Source organism: Microtus oregoni, unplaced genomic scaffold (assembly GCF_018167655.1).
Source record: "Microtus oregoni isolate MIOR12 unplaced genomic scaffold, Mior012 000003F_ref0000135, whole genome shotgun sequence".
Classification (NCBI taxonomy): Eukaryota; Metazoa; Chordata; class Mammalia; order Rodentia; family Cricetidae; genus Microtus; species Microtus oregoni.
The window spans coordinates 58,979,743-58,997,019 of NW_024543062.1; the positions used below are offsets into that span (position 1 = coordinate 58,979,743).

Sequence of the window (17,277 nt, forward strand, 5' to 3'; positions counted from 1 at the left end):
GTGGAAGGAAAGAACTGTCTCCTACATGCTGTCCTTGGATCTCCACACTTGAGCAGTGACACACAGGCACACTCACAGCACTAAATAAATATAATAAAAATATAATAAAACAAAGTGGGGCTAGTTATGCCTTCCTCCAAGGGTCCATAGGAAATGCCATTAACTATTCTCTAAGTGGTTCCATATATATCAGAGTTAACTCCACGCTACCGAGCCCACCTGAGATCCTGGGCCTCAGATCACTTACAGAATCACAGCTGACGTTGACCAACACTAGGGGAACAAGATCAGATACTCAAATAATTGTGACAGAGTAATTAGCACACAGGCATAGCTTAGTGGTAGAGTGCTTACCTTGCAAGTCCAAGGCACTGGGTTCAATCCCACTGTCATAGGAAACCTTCCTGAGTGATACAACCAGACAAAAAATTGCCACAGGGGCAAAATAGATGGCCCAGTGGGGGATGTGCTTCTTGTACAAGCACGAGGACCTGGGTGTTGGTCTCCAGAGTCTATTTTTGTGTCTGGAACTCTAATGCTGAGAGGGAGGAGACAGGAAGGTCCCTAGGGCTCACTGGCCAGCCAGTCTCATCCACATTACAAAGGCAAGCTTCCAATTCAGTGAGAAATGCTGTTTGAAATAAGGTGGACAGTGATATAGAAGGACACCTAATATCAACCTCAGGCTTCCAATGTATATCTATGGGCTCACATACTTGCACACACATGAACACACTCTTACACATACATATACACCCCCATGAGCGAGGCACAGGTCAAATAACCGATTTTTCTACCCCAAATGGTTTGTGCCTTATTTCCAGGGGTAAGGTTTGGCTATAGGCATTTTTCATTTCCAATTTTTTTCTGGGGAATTCAATGATGCAGCCATAATTACACAACAGGTGTAGCTGTTGGTGACAAAAAGCTGGAAAAAGAGAGAGCAATGATTCCAGTTCATCTAGAAATGCATCTTATGAAACAATCAGATTTGTTTTCTGAGGACTTTTCATCTTATCTCATAATTTCATCCTCAAACTGGAAAATAATGAAAACATCTGTTCTCCCTCTTTATCCAGTCAGCATCTTCATCTGCATAAATATATTAACATACATGTTGCTAGGAGACCAAGAAATATAGCTACAATTTTTTGGCTGTTGTCGGGGAATTATTTGCACATCTGTTGTTAATTTTGTGTGTGTGTGTGTGTGTGTGTGTGTCTGTGCATGTTTTGTGTATGTGAAGATAAATGTCTGCATGTGTAGGCAACTTCAAGTATCATTACCCTCTCTACCTTATTTTTTTTTTTAGGAACCAGAAATTTTATTTAATCCACCTTCCTTTGTTAACATTCTAAACACTATAAACCAAATTAATCTCTTTGTGACCCAGGCTTGTGATAGGCACCATCAGTAACCAAACAGTGGCAGACCTTAGCCTATTTGTTTTTTTCCAGCCCCTTTTAATCTCTAGCTGTCACCTGTCCCTTCTTGGTTAATTATCTCTTAATCTATTCTAGCCCCTGTGAAATGGGGACCAAAAGTACCAACCTCGGTATTTTGAGATTTAAAGAGACGGCCCAATGGTAAGTAAGCCAAGCTCTGAGGAACCTTCCAGCTCCAGTGGTTCCCGTTCTCTGTAGAGCTCCTTCTCTGATCCCGGGCTGAGAAACCAAGCACACAGCTCTAAAGACCAAGTGAGACCCTGGATGGTAAAGTGTGTGGGCTCGTGACCACCACTAGCCACATCCACCCTCAGGGCTTCCAAGGTTCATGTCCCCCGCAGATGGCTCTTGACTGGAGACTCTCAGTTCCCCTTGTCACACCTGGAACCGCATGAAGGACACAACAGAGGCCAAAGACAGAGTACCCAGCCCCAGTGGGACAAACATTGGTGAAATAACTGTGAATTGGTGACATGTGCTCTTGGGAAAGAGGCAGGGCCTGGAATAAGAATGGCAGCTGGAAGGTGAAGGGCAGTCCTGGTTCTCAGTAGCAGTAGTGATCAGCCTTGAAGGGGCCATCAATGGGCATGCCCAAATACTGGGCCTGCTTCTCAGTCAGCTTGGTCAGCTTTACATTCAGCTTGCCCAGGTGGGCTTCGGCCACTGCCTCATCCAGCTTCTCAGGCGAGAAGTGAACCCCAATGGGGTATTTATCTGGGTGGGTCCACAGCTCAATCTGTGCCATCACCTGGTTTGTGAAGGAGTTGCTCATCAGGAAGCTGGGATGGCCCATGGCACAACCCAGGTTGACCAGTTGGCCTTCAGCCAGCAGGGTGCTTCGGCGCCCATTCTTCAGCCAATAGTGGTCCACCTGGGGCTTGATGTTCACCTTCTCCACAGCGTTCTCATTGAGCCACTTCACATGGAAGTGTCCAGTGTTACAAACAATGGCATCATCCTTCATCTGCTCAAAGTGCTGGCCAAGGATGATGCCAACACAGCCCGTGGTGGTGACAAACACAGACCTCATCCATGGTGGTCACCTCATAACCCTCCATGGCAGCTTGCAGTGCATTGATGGGGTCAATTTCAGTGATGATGACTTGGGCCCCCCAACCCCTCAGGGCCTGGGCACAGCCCTTGCCCATGTCACCATAGCCTGCTACCACTGCCACCTTGCCCGAAATCATCACATTTGTGGCCCATTTGATGCCATCTATGAGGGACTCCCGGCAGCCATAGAGGTTGCCAAACTTGCTCTTGGTGACAGAATCGTTGACACTGCTGGCAGGTACCTTTAGTATCCCATTGGCCATCGTCTTGTAGAGGGTGTGGACCCCAGTTGTAGTCTCCTCAGAGATGCCTCAGACGCCTGACAGAAGATGCAGGTATTTGGTGTGGATGAGGTTGATGAGTTCACCATCATCATTCAGAATCATGTTGAGGGGGCCATCTTTGAAGTGCAGTGTCTGCTCAGTGTACCACAGTTACTCTTCATCTGTTTCACCCTTCCAGGCAAACACTGAAATGCCAGCCTTGGCAATGGCAGCTGCTGCGCGGTCCTGAGTGGAAAAGACCACCGCACCTCAGTACCCAGGACCACGAGAGTCTCGATGAGGACAGCAGTCTCCACAGTCATGTGCAGGCAGCCAGAAATTCGGGCACCCTGTGGGCACCCTGTCAGTAGCTTGGACACCGAGTACATCTCCCGCATGTGCATCAAACCTGGCATCTCGTTCTCAGTTACATCCAGGACCTTTCGTCCCCAGGCAGCCAGTCCAATGTCTGTGACTTTGTAGGGCAGCTTATCAGACACACTGGTGGCACTTCCGCTAGGAGTGGTGAACTCAGTGAAGGGGCTGGACGGTGCGGGGCAGGGCTGTCAACATTATTTTTGAGACAGGGTTTCTTACTGGCCTGGAATTCACCAAGTGTGGGTAGGCTTGCTGGCCACCAAACCACAGTGAGGCTATGTCTAGCACAAGATTACAAGTACATACTCCCATGCCTGGATTTTTCACATGGGTTCTGGGGATCCAGCTCGGGTCCTGATGGGCACTTGGTCACCTGCGCTGTCTCCCCAGCCTCTCAGATGTCTTGTTCTTCAGCCTCATGGCTAAGTGGGGAACACCTGGCCACTTTATTTTACGAGAAACTGGAAAGGTGACATGGTGCTCTCAGGCTCTGTTGATGGAGGCATCCTCTACCATCAGGAAGACGGTGATTGAGAGCTGAGGAGGCGGGGCTAGCCTTTGCGATTTTGCAGAGGAGTAAAGAGAGGATTAAGTATCCGAGGTTCCTCACCTGCATGTTTTATAGGTATTTACTTTTTTGTATGAAATATTTATCTGAACTATGGCACGGAAGCCTTTTGCTGTTGTGGTACACAGATGTGGAGGGAATGGGGGTGGAGTCCCAATGTGGATGGAGACTTCCCTTGGTGGCAGAAATGCTTGGGGGCATGGGGGCCAAAGCCAATATAGGGGACAAAGTTATCTCTCTAAGTTCTCTTGTTTCTCATTCTATGCTGGAGAAGGGGGTGGTTGACCACATCCTTCAAAGCAGTGCCTGTAAACTGCCTGAGGAACTGAGGGTGGGTGGAGCCTGGGAAAGGTATTTCCCTGGGTTTGTGAGCCCTGCTTTTGGGTTCTCAGGGTGGTTCATCTTCCAGACTGGCTGCAGACCCGACCTCCTCCAACCAAGCCCTCTAAGGGTGGTTCATCTTCCAGAGTGGCTGCAGATCCGACCTCCTCCAACCAAACCCTCTCAGGGTGGTTCATCTTCCAGACTGGCTGCAGACCCGACCTCCTCCAACCAAACCCTCTAAGGGTGGTTCATCTTCCAGACTGGCTGCAGACCCGACCTCCTCCAACCAAACCCTCTAAGGGTGGTTCATCTTCCAGACTGGCTGCAGACCCGACCTCCTCCAACCAAACCCTCTAACTTGCTCCAGGTGATTTCCTTGGTACTTCAAAAGGGAACTTAGAGAAACTGTCCACATCACCTTTACATCTGAGCTGTTGCAGTTTCAGTGCGTGTACAGAGTTTAGTCTTGTTTCCCCTCACCCCTCCCACTTTCTCGAGGCAGGTTCTCAAGTGCTCCCATCCGTCTTCTTTGAACCACTACATGTTATCAGAGAAAGACCTTAACTCCTGATCCTCCTGCCTCTACGTCCAGGATCTGGGGTTCCGGGCGTGCGCCATCACGCTCAGTGTTTGTGATATCAGGACTGGAACTCAGGGCTTCGTGCACGCTGGGTGAGCGCGCTGCTGACTGTGCCGCATTCCTAGCTCTACACCCACCTTTTTGTTTCTAAATTTACTTGTCTTTCTAGATTTATTTTCTTGACAGCTTGGCACATGGTACTTGACACCTGGAATCTTCCTAATGATCCCCCTGGATGGTGTGCAGCTCAGCATCCAGATGGCCAGGATTGGCTATCAGCTGCCAACTCAGGTCTGACTGGGCGTGGCCAGTTTAACCAGTTTGCCCATGCATTGGCCAGCTGAATTTGAATAGTTGCTTTTGAAAATTTAAGAAATATAGATACGAGGCTGAGGGCATGACTTAGTTGGTAGTGTACATCGCTTGCCTTACATGTGTGAAGCCTTGGGTTGCATGCCATGAACTATATAAACCAGGTATGGTGGCATATGGCTGTACTCCCAGATGTGATTAAATGCCTTTTCTCTTGGGAAGTGAAAGCAGGAAGGTCAGAAGTTCAGGGTTATTATCAACTACACAGTAAGTTAAAGTCAGTCTGGCTGGGTTCCATGAGACTGTACCACACACACACACACAAAAACACATATGAAAATAAAATAATTTACAATTATAGTTGCCATACATAAATGTGATTTCCATTTTGGTGAATATACTTAAAATTCTTTCATGTTCAGTATTATATACATTTACCTTATTTACACATACATGACTTGTAAAATCTTTTTATGTTAAGTGTTATATACATTTACCATATCTATACATATATACTTGAAAAATCTTTCCCTCAAAGATATGTATGTACAGATATTTTGTTTTTGTACTATACATGCATCTACAGCACATGACAGTGTTACACTAATGGGCATACCCTTGTCAGGCCAGTTGTTAATGAACAACTTTTAGATGATTGTGCTATTTAATGTATTTAGTCATATATGTTATCTGACTGTATTCTAATGAACCTACTATAAGTTGAAATATTTATTTTAAGGATGCATTTAATACACACGGGCTATGGAACCTTATTGCTCAGCTCGGCCCACCCTAGGCATGCTCAAAACACTGACAGCAGCCAGCCTGGCGAAGCCACTTGACACATCCTCCTTTACAACAGTTGAATAGCACATGCAAATAATAGAACATGCTACTGAAGGCGAAAGCTGGGATGGTTGCCTGGGCATGCATTCACACATAGTTGTTAAGACACACCATTGTAAGTTGGCCACTTTACAAGTTTTTATTTTTTGGCTTTTATGTTGTTTCTATTTTTCTGTCAGAAGCAGGCCTATGATATAACTTGCCTTAGGGCTGAATATCCAGGAACAGCGATGATCATATTTTAGATTAAATTCCATGGGGTGGGGTCAGTTATTGGCTTTTCTACAGCACAGAAGCACTAAGAGTGTAAATGGGCAATTTATTGAAATGGTGGACAGTTATTTTGGGATTTATATGGGGGAAAGAAAATTTCGGGGAATCTTCCAATATGACCAGGTGAAGCTAGTCAAAACTCAATAAACACGGCTGGGGAGTCTGTCTGTTGGTAAAGAACTTTCTTAGAAGTGTGAGTTCCTGACTTTGATTCCCCAAACCCAAGGACAAGCACCAAGTATGGTGGTGCATGCTTGTAATCCTAGTGTCAGAGAGCTGGAGACAAGAGGATCCCTGGGCTCACAACTAGGCTGCCTGGCCTAGGAGGTGGGCTTCTGGTCAACAAGCTACTCTGTCTTAAAGCAGGTGGAAAGTGTATCTTAGGGTCACTCCTGAGGTGGAGGTTGTTCTCCGGTTTCCATGTACATACATAACGTGTGTAAACACGTATGTGTGCTTCAACACATCCATGCAAGCAAATACTCCTGTACACATATATGTACATGGGCACTAGATTAAATGGAGGCTATATATAGTTTTAAAGCAAATTATACAAAACTAATTCCTCCTTGATGACAGAAACTAGCTTTATTTTGCTTTTGAATTTGCAGTGGCCAGGGTAAGGGGGTGAAAGGCACATTGTGTAATCAAGCAAGCATAGATTGTTTTCTTCTGTATAGTCTTGAGGGTATGGTTGGAAGGAGAAGGAAGTTACTTATTCTAGAGGCAAGAACTAGAAGACTTGATGCTTGACTATGAATTAGCCATATTTTCAGTTATGATTCCATCTGCTGTTCTGTGATTTCAACATTATAGCCTAAGACCCATGAATTCAAGAAGTCACTAGCTTAAAAAAACAAAAAAACAAAAACAAACAAACAAAAAAACAAAAGCAGAACTGAAATTCAGCCAAAGTAATGTTGAACTCTGACCTTAATAATTTTTTTTATCAGAATAGTTTTCCTGAACATTTCGCCAACTTGGACAAGTACTTCCTATTTTTATACCTCTTTATGGTACTAATATAGTATATACATTGGACGATTAGATCTCTGGGATTTTTAGCTAAAATGGATAAAACTAAATTACTAATTAGCCTGACTCTTTGACTCATAGATCTGAACCCTCTGCAGGGAGGTTTGAAGAAGTTTGTAGTAGCTCTCAAATTTCTCCTTATGCTTTCTCCAAGTACATACACATATTTTTAAATTGTTAAAATTTGAAAACTTAAATTGTCCTACCTCCTCATCAATGCATAATAGGTCAATGAGAGACCCTGCCTCAAAGGATGAGGGTGATGTGCATGCCTCCCTCCCTCCCTTGGGAGGGCAGTGGTAGACTTGTGGCCAGGGACAATGGACAAGCCTGCTGTGAACCCACTCTACCATCTTCTGAGTGAAGGAGCTTGTGTTGGCCATTTAGTTCCTCTGAGCTTCCGTTTCTCTATCAACAAAATGAATATCACATTAATGTGTTTGAAAAATGAAGCAGACTAAGACCATCAAGTGAATTTCACAGAAAGGACCTTGGGTAGCTCACAAAACGGAAGACAGAACTGAACATTGGAACATGTGTCAAGACTGGATCATGGATTCCGCCAGTGAAAGTTAACTTTGAACACCCCAAAACTTGTCTCTCTTAGCAGTTTCCTGGGAAGAGGGATCCAATTGGCTAGGGATGAGTCAAATGTTTTCCTCTGCATGCCCTCCTCCTCAGAAGAGTGGCACTAGACACTCTGATTGGCAGTTCTAATAGAGTCACAGAGAAATGTACCAGGTAAGTATCCAGAGTCTTTCTAGGCTTATCGGATGTCCTGAACAGTAGCCACTGTGGCTTTGATGGTTCTCAGCTGCTAAACCCCAAATAAGCCACTGTGTTAGTGTGGGAACAAGGGTAAGGATTACAAGACTTACAACAAAACAAAAACAGCAACAACAATACTAACAACAATACCAACAACAATACCAACAACAATACCAACAAAGCTCCAGAGCTGTCTCTTTTTACCACATTTTTCTAAAGTGCAATTTTCCTGGGAGTCTTTCTTCAACAGACTGTACCAGAATTCCCATGGGAGGTGGGTCTCTGCCCCTTTAACAAACTTCACCCGCATTTAAAGTATTTGAGATCTTGAATCTCTACTTAGAAGCATTTGGGAATGAGAGATATTTCTCTCCTGCCTAGCTCCAAAGGGAATATGTTTGGGTTTTGTGCGAGGTGAACCGGTTTAAGTTTGGAGTTCAAGGGAGACACTGAAACAAACTGACTTTTTGGGTAAGAGATTAATTAAGTCAGCTATAAATTCCATAGACAGCCAGACAGCACCATGGTGGGGGCTCTCAGGGGAGTTCAGGCCTCAAGGCAGAGTAAGGGGGTGCCTCTTGTAGATTTCAGAAGGGAGACGATCTATACCATGTGATTGATTGCAAGTAGATGTTTGCAATCTGGCTGTCTCAGATGTATCAAGTACATATCCATGAACCCCTCCTCTCAGCTCCTGGGCCACAGGAGCGGGTGAGGAAATGGAGTCTTACATTGCCAAGAAGGGAGGAGGGAATCTTGCTGAGATGGTTCAGTAGGTAATCGTGCTTGCTATAAGAGTCTGGCAACCCGAGTTCAATGCCAAGTGTGGTGGTTTAGATGGGAGCTGTATCTCCCATAGGCTCACATATTTGAATACTTGATCCCGGGTTGGTGGTGCTGTTTGGGAGGTTGTGGAACCCTTAGGAGGTAGAGACCTGCCGAAGGGAGTGCATCACAGAGGGCAGGCTTTCAGGGTTCATAACTTCACACCACTTCCAGATCACCCTGCCTCAGGTTTCCAGACGCCTGCTCCCATGCTGTCCTTGCCACTGTGGAGTCTCCCTCTGGAGCCCTAAACCCGAGTAAATCCTTTCTTCCTTCGGCCGCCTTTGGTCACGGTGTTTTTATCAGAGCGACAGAAAAGCATCTACTCCACCATGGAAAGGTGGAAGGAGAGAACCAACTCTTCAAATTTAATCTCTTATCTCCAGATGCACGCACGCGTGTGTAACCCCCACATTACACACACATAACAGTAAGTTTATTACAAGGAAAGATAGTAATATCTGGGTCCTGTCCTAGACAGCCCAGTGTGACTATTTCCCACCACCAATCAGATGCCAGTGTGTGCCAGCCTGAGAAGGATGGCTGGAGGATGAGGGGTGGAGAGTCTAATCTAGCCTGTGCCCTAACTCACAGATTCAACCAGTTTGGCTATGTGTCTAGTGAGCCCCAGAGATCCTCTTGTCTCTTTTCCAAAGCCAGGATAGTAAGCCCTTCTAGTTTCTTTCATTCTGTCTCTGTGATAAAAACACTCTGACCAAAAGCAACTTAGGGGAGAAAAGGATTTATTTATTTTATACTTCCAGGTCGTAGTTCATCTCTGAGGGAAGTGAGACAGGAACTCAGGGAAGAAACTTGAATTGAAAGCATAGGGGAAGACTGCTTGTTGGCTGGCTGGACAATCATAGGGGAAGACTGCTTGTTGGCTGGCTGGGCAACTCTTGTCTAGCCACCTTTCTTATGTGGCCCAGGGTCATCTGGCTAGGGATGGTGCCACCCACAGTGGACTGAACCCTCCACATGAATTAAGAACCACAAAGACATGGCTACCTGCCAATCTGATCTAGGCAATGCCTCAGTCCCTCTCAGATGACTCTAGGCGGTGTCAAGTTGACAACTGAAGCTAACAAGGAACCGAGCACACACTACCACGTGGGCTTTTTACATGGGTTCTGGGAAATTAAGACATTTATGTTTACAAAGCAAGCACTTCATGCAATGAGCACCCAGGGCCACCATGAGAGTCCTTTACGACTCACCCTGGAGGCCCATTGGCCTTGCCCTTCCGGCAAGTGCCTAAGATGGAGTAGAACTCTCTGACTTCAAAGCAGACTCACTCGAAAGCTTACAGAAGTCCAATCTTCAGGCAGGCAGGGACAGGACAGAGTCCCCTGCTCTGATTTAGAGATGAAAGAACTCACTTCTCCAAGATTGATGACTGATGTCAGCGAAGATGCTCAGCTTTGACAAGCCAAGTCAGAGCTAAACCTTGTTCTTCCAGCTCAAGGCTTCCAGCTCTGTCCGTAGCCTTAGAGAAACTGGAGGGGCACACGGGATTTCCCAGTTGGCTTTTAGCTATAGGATCAAGGAGCCTTTCATGAGAGCCCCAAAGCCCTTTACAAGGGTGCTTCTGAGGAAAGCATCTTTTGGGGCCTTTACTCACTTTCTGGGAGGTCTTTGAGTCATCTCTGTGTTCCACAGTTTGATTTGGCTACCAATACAGAGCTCCACGCCTTCTGCGTGTGTGAGAAGGGATGGGAATCATGACCGCGCTCGTGCCAGCATCTTGGAAGAGGGGCTCATGTTTTGAAGAAGTTTTCTGGAAGGATTTGCAACCTCTGTTCCAACAGGAGCCTGCTTTAGAGTTTTCTTTCCATACAGCACTGAGAATTAAACACAGAAAATCCTGCTACTGGAGGTGAGCCTTGGACGCAGAGTCTCACCATGCAATGTCTCTAGTATCATCTGCCTTGGGACCACAAAGCTATAGCTTGGATCTTGAATGTTCTGGCCAAAGTTCTGAGTCTTGATAGTCTGATTCCTAGTTCTTGATGCTACCAGGAGGCAGAGGAACCTTTAAGGGTTCCTAGGGGCCTAGGCAAGAGGAAGTGAGGTCGTGTCAATCTCTTCTTTTCTCTCCCTCTTCTTCCTCCTCCTTTCCTTCTTCCTGGCCCTGTCCTTTCCCTCTTCCTTCCTTTTGCTTCCTGGCCATAGCAGTGGTCAGGTCACAACCCATGGCTAGAGTCTAGCAGCTTCCTGAAGGAGGAGGCTGCTGAGATCCCAGGGCCTTTACTTTGTCCATCCTGGCATCTGGGACAGTTCCCTGTTCTCCCAGCTGTCTGCTTTCCCCTTTGCTGTCAAGGCATGGGCCCCATATCACCTCTGTGAATTGTGTCTCTCAAGTTCTTGTGTTAAATCTCCAGCCTCCAATATCTTAAAGTACGGTTGTATTTGAAGATGACGTGACCCTCTTGGCAGAAATGAAGAGAAACTTATGTTCCTCCCTTTGGCTATCAAACTACTGAAACAATGGACCCCAAGAAACTGGACTTTCTCCAGGAGATTCCTGCTGAGGAAGGGCAAGGCTGAAGTCTGGTGACAGCCAGAGGAGGGACTGATCTCCCAGCAAGTTGTTGCACATGATTCTGACAAGTTGTCAGACCACCTTGAAGGAAAGACTGGAGTTAAGACGATGGTTGGCCAGTGACGGGCAGGGCCACATCTTGTCAGAGCTGCTTAGCTATGCATGCCTGTCTCCCTCTATTTAAACATGAATTTTATGTCAGGACACCGAAGGTGAACTTGTGGGGTCACTGGGCTCTTGTTGCTCTTCCCAGTCGGGCTTTCACTATAACTTGCATGTTTGAGTGGCTTATCAAGGACAGGTGGTCTAGCCTGACTTGTTAGGGATGCCAGAATACAGGACTGACTCTAAGTACTATGGTAACAGTGGGGTCTATGATGTGTCTCCAAAAAGCTTGAGGTGCTGAAATATAATGGGCAGTGTGATTGTGTTAGGCAGGGGAGGACTAGGAGGGGGACAGACATTAGGATCTCACTCGTGAGCTCAATTTTACCACAAAGCAAATGAGTTCCACATGCCTTTCCAGCCTCTGTCTTGTGAGGACAGAGGTTCTCATTCCTAAGGATGCTCAAGTCATCACCTCAGAGGTGGAGAATGAGCCGTTACTAAACTGCCAGACCCCGATCTAGGATTCCTCAGCCTCCAGCCCTTTAACAATTTCAACTGCTTATCAATGGTCCAATGCCAGCTGTTTGGCTATAGCAAAGCAAAAAGACTGAGGCAAGGACTTTCAAAATGTCATGTGATTGAAAGGGGGCCATTGGGTGGGCTCTCCTCTGATCTGACTGGTGTCCCTGTAATAGACTAGGCTTCCTGGGGAAGACCAGGGAAATGCTCATGGAAAGAGAGTGAGGGAACACCACAAGGAGAGGGCAGTGCCAGCCAAGGGGCGGCTTCTAAAGCAAGCAAGCCTGCCGCGGCCTCATTCCTCACTTCCAGCTTCTAGAGCCATGAGAAAGTAAGTCTCTGCTTAAGCTGCTTGGTCTGTGGTCTCTTTCTCTGTCTGTCTGTCTGTCTGTTTGTCTGTCTGTCTGTCTGTGTCTCCCTCAGTCTCCCTGTCTGCCTGACTTGTGACTTCTTTTGCTGTGATAAAGGCCATGACCAAAAACAACTTGGGTTTATCTCATCTTACATTTTCCAAGTATCAGTCCATCACGGAGAGGAGTCAAGGCAGGAACTCAAGGCAGGGACCTAGAGGTAGGACCCAAAGCAGAAGCGATGGGAAAACAGTGGTTACTGGCTTGCTCCACAGGCTTTCTCAGCCTGCCATCTTACATGACGCCAGGACCACCTGCCTAGGAGTAGCACTGTATATAGTGAGCTGGGCCCTCCCACATCAATCGTTAATCAAGAAAAGTTAGCACAGGCTTGCCTAAAGGTTAATTGAGGTTCCCCTTTCCCAGATGACTCCAGCGGTCATGTTGACAGACAGAGACAAGAAGACTGTCTTTGCTTTCCCTTCTGTCTGTTCCCTCTCTGTGTTCCTAGCTCTCTTACTTTGTATCTGCCTCTCTTTCACTTTTCTCTCCGTATCTCTACTTCCTTTTATCTTTCTACCTCTCTGTCTCTATGATTCTTTCTTCCCACCACTCTTTCTCCCCTCCCTCTCTCTCTCCACCTCTTCCATCTCTCTCTCTCTACCCATCTGTGTATCTCTCTCTATCTGTTTCCATCACTTCCTGTCTCCCTCTTTCTCCCTTCTCTTCCTGTCTCCCTCCCTATCTTTTCCTCTTTATACCTCTTCATCCCACTATCTCTGTCTATCCATCTCTTTCAATGTCTTTTTCTATCTTTCTGACTTTATCTCATCTCTCTCTATGTCCACCCCTCTCCCTTTCTATCTGTCTCTGTCTTTCTCCATTTGTCCCCATCCTCCAATAACCAAAATCTGTCTAACACCCACACCAACAGAACTGACACCTTTTCCCAGGGTCCCTTTAATTAAATTGTTTTATTGTCTGTTCTTCCCTTCTGGGCCACAAACTCCTTGAGAGCCTGGCTCATTTCTTTATTGACAGCAGCTAGCATGGCATTAAGTATATCCCAGGCTTAGGAAAGCTGTATATGAATAAATGAATGAATGAATGAGTGAATGAATGATCAATGCGATGCTTTCTGGGAGTCCAGACCCGGAGCAGGAAGGTCAGAATGGCAGGATTCAGGGCATTGTCTAGCTCCTCCCTGCAACTTCTGTTGACTGGAACATCCTGGATCAATGCTGCAATTTCCTACCTCCAGGGCCTTCCTCCCAGCCTCCCAGCCTCCCAGCCTCCCAGCCTCCCGGCCTAGGGCTGTTGCTTCCATCCCTCCCTTTCTACCTTCATCACCACTTAATGACATGCAGAAGATGTGAAATCCCCGAGGCCCGGTTGTGTGGTCTTCTCCTCAAAGGCTGGCTCCCCACCCTCGCTCCAGCAAGTCCCTTTGGAGGGTCTGACACACAGCCTTCCTTTCCCACCCATCCAGCTGGACCCACTCAGGGAGCAGAAGGATTTTTCTGGGAACTGAACAGGGAGGAGGAGCCAGGAGAAGCCACAGAGGCGCAAGCTTGGGCTGTCTGTTCTGTGCCTGTTGTCCAAGCGGGGCTCCAAGCTGCCGGCGCGAGGAACACTGGAATGACGAAAGAGAAGGAGACCGCTAACAGGATCTTGTTTATCCAGCCCAGCGTGCTGGGAGTCAGGCCTGACGGTGACCAGCCTCTTAGCACAAGGAAGCCCTCTGAGAACCCAGCTCTCAGTGAGAAAGAAGCCAGACAGACGCGTCTGGCCCAGGATGAAAGCCACCGGACTCAGAGGGTGGGCCGCACTGAGGACAGGCTGGGACTGCGCCATTCCTAGGAAGGACCCCAGGGAGCAGGGCAGGCTTGGCCCATGCACAAGGTCGCCTCTTCCCTATGATCTGGCTCTCTGCGCACTCAAGGGTTTCCTGCCACACTGGAAAAGGTGTCAGACGTCTGAAGCAGCCCAGTGTGGAGGCTGAGCGATCTGGAGGCACTCCAGGGAGGGTGGGAGGCTGCCCGGGACACAGGGACCCCATGGCTATTGGCACAGATCACAGCCGTGCTCCATTTTCTTTTAAAATCAGAAAGAGGAGCTGGAGAGACAGACCAGTAGGTAAAGTGCTTGCTGTGTGCAAGTATGGGACCTGAATTCTGTCTCTAGATACCCCCACCCTGCCCAGGGACAAAAGCTGGGCATAGAAAGTGCTTGTAACCCTAGGGCTTGAGAGGAGGAAAGGCAGAGATGGGCAGGGTCCTCAGCAGGTCATTCTAGCAGGACAAGCTATCTCTAGGCTCAGTGAAAAATCCTGTCTCAAAAAAAAAAAATTGGTGGAAAAAAAAAAGACACACGACCAGATATTGACACATGACCAGATATTGACCTTTGACTTTCGAAAGTGTGTTCATCTGCACACACACACAGACATAAACACACACATATGTAGACAGACATACACATACAGACACTCTCTCAAACAGACACATGCATACACACACAGACGTACATACACATACACACAGACATACACATACACTCTCACACACATCACACACAGACACACAGACACAGACATACACAGGCAGAAATAGACACACACAGAGATACACAAGAGACACATGCACACATACAGAGACACAGACACACACATACACGCAGAGAAACATACAGAAAAACACAAACATACATAGATATGCACATGTAGACACAGAGAGACACACAGACATGCACATACACACTCTATCTCTTACACACACATACGTATATGTGTGTGCACACATGCGCGCGCGCACACACACAGCAATTTGAACTTACAAGACACAGCAAGATGGCATATTGGTACAATTCTATTTGCACATTATCCCAAGCCAGCAATTCTGGAGAAAGTGTGTGAGTGGTAGCCAGGTGCTGAGGAGACAGGAGGAGTAGGGATGATTTATGGTGAATTCGAGGTACCTGGGAGAGTCATGAAATTATTCTACAATTAATGGTGAGGCTTGTGCACCTTCATGAATAGCCTCAAAAACCCTTAAATTGTGCACTTTCAAAGGTTCAACTTTATGGTGTGTAATTTTTATAATTATGCTTTCCTTATTGGTTGTTATTTTTAAGACAAGTCAAGGACAGGAGGGAACAAAGAGTACAGCAGAGACAACAGCATAACATGCAATTGTTAACACAGTGAATGTGAAATGTATTTCAACAAGACACAGAGATGAGGGCAGGCAAAGCTAAAACCGGGAAATAGGCTTCATCTGGTCTACAAAAATGGGGACTTCCTGGAATGCTGGACTAAGGAAAATCTTGGCTGTATGCAGACTCAAAAAAATAAATTTGGTGATCAGCTAGTGATGTCTGCCTTGGTCACTGGAGGGGGGAGAGGAGATGCAGATGGCATTTGCCCATTTGACTGGATCATACCCATGATCTTACTTACCAATCAAAACCCAGGATCTGAGATGTTTGGCCAGGAAGGCAGGTGCAGACCTTGGGGAGCTCGGTTGGAGAAATGAGATTGGATCAGGTAAATCTTTGTCTTCTCTGTGTCTGTCTGCCCCCCCCCCCCGTGTGTGTGTGTGTGTGTGTGTGTGTGTGTGTGTGTATAGAGGAATGTGTATGTTGCATGCATGCACAGCTGTCTATGTGAAGGTTAGAGGCCAGCTTTGGGTGTTCTTTTTAGGTGCCATCCACCTTGGTTTTGTTTGTTTCTTTTTGTTTTTGAGACAGGGTCTCTCATTCTCCTTGAGCCTGCTGAGTGGGCGAGGCTAGCTGGTCAGGAAGCCCTAGGGATCTGCCTGTGTCAGCCTCCCTAGGGCCGAGATTCCAGGCATGTGTCACCACATACAGCGTTGACATAGGTTCCTGGGGGTAGAACACAGGTCCTTGTGCTATGCAGCAGGGTCCTCCCTGACTGATCCACCTCCCAGTCCTGAAAAAGACCCCTCTCTGTATCAGCTTGTGAGGGCCGGCAGTGTGCCTTCCTTTCCCACTGTCTCCGTCCTCAGAACAGCCATCACTCCTGGGCAGCTGCTGCCTGCATCGGACCAGTTCCCCAGGGCAGCTGCTGCCTGCATCGGACCAGTTCCCCAGGGCAGCTGCTGCCTGCATCGGACCAGTTCCCCAGGGCAGCTGCTGCCTGCATCGGACCAGTTCCCCAGGGCAGCTGCTGCCTGCATCGGACCAGTTCCCCAGGGCAGCTGCTGCCTGCATCGGACCAGTTCCCCAGGGCAGCTGCTGCCTGCATCGGACCAGTTCCCCAGGGCAGCTGCTGCCTGCATCGGACCAGTTCCCCAGGACAGCTGCTGCCTGCATCGGACCAGTTCCCCAGGGCAGCTGCTGCCTGCATCGGACCAGTTCCCCAGGGCAGCTGCTGCCTGCATCGGACCAGTTCCCCAGGGCAGCTGCTGCCTGCATCGGACCAGCAGCACTGCACAGCTCAGCAGTCTTGCTTCAGTTCTAATTGCCCCCTCTTTTCCCCACAAGACCAAGAACTTCCCCCGGAGAAAAGGCAGCCGAGCAAAGAAAGGCTTTCCCAGCCCCTACTGGTGCAGGCCCTTTCATTAAAATACGTGCATCGCTAGCCTGCGCATCTTTTTCCAGTGGGGCTTGGCAATTAAGATCCCCCCTCACTTTTCATGGTGTGTCAAGAGACCTGCTCTGGGCAGCAAAGAAAAATACATTTGTCATTGGGATGACAGCCACAACAGCTAAAGCCATTTTTATCCTGTACTAGTGTCGCTAACCTCATCCCTTCTGGGAAAAAATAATAATGAATATGAGAAGGTCTGTTTACAAATATGCACTTTTCACTGATTTCTCTTGCAGCCTGGCAATTTTTCAAAAGGACAGATTCCTTGGAAACACTCTGCAAGGCCAGACGATAAAACGCGGTATCTAGAGAGATGCCCAGGGCTCTGTGCGTTTAACCGGGTAATTGGGCACAGCCTGTGGAAGGTCAAGTTCTTGAGCCATGTTGCCCCAAGGTGTTCATCTGGAAGGAAGTCCTGGGGTGACAGAATCAGGTCTGGGAGCACCCCTCCCTCTGTCCTGCTTCCCTAAGGGCCCATG

At 47.5% G+C, this 17,277-nt stretch overlaps 1 pseudogene; it reads right to left on the bottom strand.

The window, feature by feature from the left end:
• Positions 1 to 1,989: 1,989 nt before the first annotated feature.
• On the bottom strand, positions 1,990 to 3,192 carry LOC121446535 (annotated as a pseudogene).
• Between the last annotated feature and the right edge of the window lie 14,085 nt (positions 3,193 to 17,277).